At 38.2% G+C, this 4,421-nt stretch overlaps 1 long non-coding RNA gene across 2 annotated transcripts in view; it reads left to right on the plus strand.

The window, feature by feature from the left end:
- LOC125612322 overlaps positions 1-4,421 on the plus strand; it is a 14,147-nt gene extending 9,726 nt beyond the window's left edge. For both annotated transcript variants that reach the window (XR_007342651.1, XR_007342652.1), the window contains exon 3: positions 3,086-4,421. This is a non-coding gene — a long non-coding RNA (uncharacterized LOC125612322). The remainder of the gene's footprint in view (positions 1-3,085) is intronic.

Here is a 4,421-nt window from a genome sequence, read left to right on the forward strand (position 1 = left end):
ATATATACCTATGAGAAAGTTTGTAAATTAGGCACAGTAAGAGACTAACAGCAGTAATTAATAATAAAATATGACAGATATAGCAATATGCTATATATGCAAATGTCCTCTCTCTCTCTCTCTCTCTCTCTCTCTCTGAGATAAATAAATAAATGTGTGTATGTAAATTTGTACTAGACATATATCATTTCCAGCACTTCAATGTGTATCGTAGACTTTTCTTCTGTCATTACTCACATGGATATTATGGAATCTTCTCATATACAGTATATTCTAATTTGTAAGTTTTCTGCCTAACACTACATATAGTTCAAGCTATAAATGTTCATCTACATCAGTGTTTGAGTGGTACAGAATATTGCATCGTGTGGGCAGTGTCTAAACTGCATTCCAAATGTGCGTCACAGTCACCAACCAATCACAATGGACTCTGGCTAGTGCTGTCATACACTGTCATTGACCGGGGCTTCACTGAGCCAATCCCACTGTGCTGACTCTTGTTTCCATTTGTCCCCAACCAGCTGCAAGGATGAAATGAGTATCTTGTACACTAAATCTTTGTGCACAGCATGATCATTTTCTAAGGAGATGTTTTTAAAAGTTTAATAATTCTTAATCAAAGGAATTTCCATGTTTTAACTTTTATAATATATTTAACCAAATTGTTCTCCAAGGTTTTATCAATTTACATTCACTTTGGTAGGAAACAAGGGTCGTTTCCCACACCCTCTGAGAATACTACCATCAATATTCTGAGTTCAAATAACATTTCACTAATTCAGTTTGCATTTCTTCTATTACTATTGAGATGAAATTTTCAATGTTTCTTGGTCATTTTTGTTTGTCTGTATGGACTTGCTGTTGGTATTCTTTCTCCTTTTGTCCATCAAGTGTCTATTTAAATTTTGGTTCCACTGAAAATTGATATCAGTATGAGATATGATGCACGGGTCTATAAAAGAAACTTCGAAATGGTGAGCTTAGTGGTTGAACAACATTTTTTGAAAATATTCTCTTTGCCTCCTGATTTTAATTGGCACCTTTGTCTTATATTGTACATCTGTTTGCACCTGGATGTATTTTTGTCTTTCAATTCTATTCCTATGTTGTGTTGATTATTCTTGCAATCATATATGTTTATCATTCTGTAATGACTTTTAATAACTTGTTGAATAGTTGCCTTTCTATTATTCTGTTTGACAATTTTATTGGCTAACTGGCCATCATTAAGCATTTATTCTTTTACATGAATATTCAATATTCCTTTTGTTAGATTTTAAAAAAAATTGTGTTTTGATTTTTCTTGGAATTATGTCACATTTATGTTATTCTGGTAATGATGGGCATCCTTTACAACATTAGGAAATTAGTGTTTTGCCATTTGTTGAAGCCATTTTTCATGTTCTTCAGTCATATTTTATAGTTCACTCCATAAAGATGGAGCGATTAACTTGCCCAGTTAATTTGAAGCTATTTACCATCACTGCACATTACCTCTGCCCTGCCCTCGCCATCCTGCTCTGTGAACTTTTATGGATTCTGTAACTGACCATCTTGTGGGGCTCACTGACTGTTAATACTTTTTCAGCTGATACTTTTGAACATTTCAGGTCGGACAATGATAACTTTGTGCCCTTCTCAATATTCCTATTTTTTTTCTCTTGTCCTGAGCATGGTTCAGGAATTCACAATTGTGGGGACACCATTTACCCCGCCTCACTATCCCTGAATCTGCTAAACCAGAGCACGCTCGTTTTCCCTTCTCTCTCTCTCCTTAGTGCCTGATTATCAGGACTGGGACCCTTAGTAAAATTGACTGGGACACTTTTAAACATTTTTATAGCCTGAAGCCAATTCAATTATATAGAAAGTGTCTCTTACCTTAACATGTGACTGAGTTTGTCCACCCACCCCCAAAACACCTGAACCTCTATCTCATGGAAGTGGTGGGGAGTTCTTTATCAGTTTCTTCCATGGCTTTTAGTCTCATCCGATTTTTCTATCTCTTCTTGAGCAGGTTGCTTTGCCTTATTTTATTTTCATAAATTTAAACAAGTATGCTTTCGTTATTTTATTTTATTTTATTTTGGTACTGGGGATTGAACCCAGGGGCACATAACTACCGAGCCACATCCCCATCCCTTTTTATATTTTATTTAGAGACAGGGTCTTGCTAAATTACTTAAGGCCTTACTAAGTTGCTGAGGCTGGCTTTGAACTCGCAATCCTCCAGCCTCAGCCTCTCAAGCCACTGGGTGCTTTCAACTTTAATCTTCTTCCATCTCTATGTTTCTAATCCCTTCTTAATTCTATCATTATTTATCTGTATTTTCTTTTTTTTTTTTTCACATATAAACTTGCTAGAGGCTTGTCTCTTTTATTTTTATTTTTTTTGTTTTGTTTTGTTTTGGTACCAGGGATTAAACTCAGGAGTACTCAACCACTGCACCACATCCCCAGCCCTTTTTATTTTTTATTTTGACACAGGGCCTTGCTAAGTTGCTTAGGTCCTCACTAAATTGTTGAGGCTGGCTTTGATCCTGCCTCAGCCTCCTGAGTCACTGGGATTACAGGTGTGCACCACCGCCCCCTGCCTTTAGTGGTCCTTTAAAAGAGCTAGCTCTTTAATTTCTTATCAATTCTATTATTTTCTGCTTTCTAATTTACTTATGTCTCTTTTATCTTTCACTGTCTGTCCATTATATTTTATCTCCATTTTTTAGTCAATAGCTCAGTGTTTCTTTTTTAATCCTTCATTTTTATTCAGTTACCATTTAAACTTTGTCTCCTCTCCAATAAGTGACCAGAAAGAAGGATGCACAGAGAGGACACTGTAGCTAGGAGAGCGGGCTCAGAAATAGAGATCAGCATGCACTTCTCCGCTGGGCTCCTGGCTCTGCCTCTCGGGTGCTAGCTCTTCAGATGGTGCCATTATGCACATCATCTCTTTCCTACTTTGCTTCCTGCTAAATGTTAACCAGAGAGCCAAAGTGGCCCAGGGCTGCGCTCCATCTTTGGCAGTCATGGAAACGAAGGCCCTTCCAACTTTATCGCTTTTTCTGAAGCTGTTTGGTCTCATTTGCAGGACCCTGGGGCTTAAGGGGCACTTCCTTGGAATTGCATCTATCAGCCTGAGAATGTGACCATTCGTGTGACCATAAACAACAGACAACCTAATAATGTACTGAGTGTTTCTGACACCCTGGCACAGGAGCCACCCTGCCCGCCCTGCCCAACCCCAACCTACCCCAATCCCCTCAGCCATCTCTCATCTCCTCCTGGCTCTGCAGGATTTATAGAAGGAGGACTCTGGTACCGAGCATTAAGAAGATGTAAGGGGGCACGTGATTGGATTTGATTGGAAATATCAGACTATTGAGCAGGAGGGAAGGATGTACAGTGTCAAACACTCTTCAGTCAGACCAGGCTAAGTCTACCTGTGACATCTCAAACGGCTCAGTCCCAAGGCATCCCAGGGCCTCAGCAGAGAACCTTAAGGGACCCTGATTTTAATCCCTGGCTTCTAGTGGAACTCCATGCAGGACAGTGTCAGTGTCCACTGGCCTTTTTCATATGGTGACCAGCAGAGAGGAAATACAAAATTGGGGAATGGAAGGAGGTAGGTGTCTGCCCATGCCCGATTGTGCAACCTCCCTTCTTTATGGAACGCAGATCTTCACTTCTAATCAATTCCTTGCAGGATCCCAGTTCCTGGGTTGCATTCCTGAAGTGATTAGCACTGATAAAAGTTTACTGAGCTTTTGCTATGTGCCAGATATTATGCTTAAGTATTCTTTTTTATTAGCTTTACTGGGACAGAATTTACAAACCATAAAACGGATTCATTAAATGTATACAATTCAAAGATTTTCAGAAAATTTATAGGATTGGGCAGCCATTATCAAGATCCAGTTTTAGAGTGTTCCATCATCTTCCAAAACTCCCTTAAATCTGTTTGTAGTCAGTCTTCTAACCCACGTTCAGCTCCAGGAAATCATTGATCTGCCTTCTGTCTCTACAAATTAGTCTTTTCTAGGAATTTCATGTAAGTTGAATCATAAAATATATATTCTTTTGTATCTGGTTTCTTTCCCTTGGTACAGTGTTTTTGAGATTCATCTATGTGATAGCATGTATCAGTATTCCATTCCTTTTTATTGTTGAATAGTATTCCACTGTATGGATATACCACATTTTGTGTTAACTATTGACAAGATGATGGACATTTGGATCACTGTAGCTTTTTAGTTATTATGAATACTGTTGATATGAATGTTCACCTACAAATATTTATGTGAACATGTGTTTTCGTTTCTTTTGGTTAGATATTTAGGAGTAAAATCATTAGGCTGCTTAATAAACTTCTTTTTAACTTTTAAAGAAACTAATGAACTGTTTTCCTGGGGGACGATACCATTCCC

This window comes from Marmota marmota, unplaced genomic scaffold (assembly GCF_001458135.2).
Source record: "Marmota marmota marmota unplaced genomic scaffold, marMar, whole genome shotgun sequence".
Taxonomy (NCBI): Eukaryota; Metazoa; Chordata; class Mammalia; order Rodentia; family Sciuridae; genus Marmota; species Marmota marmota.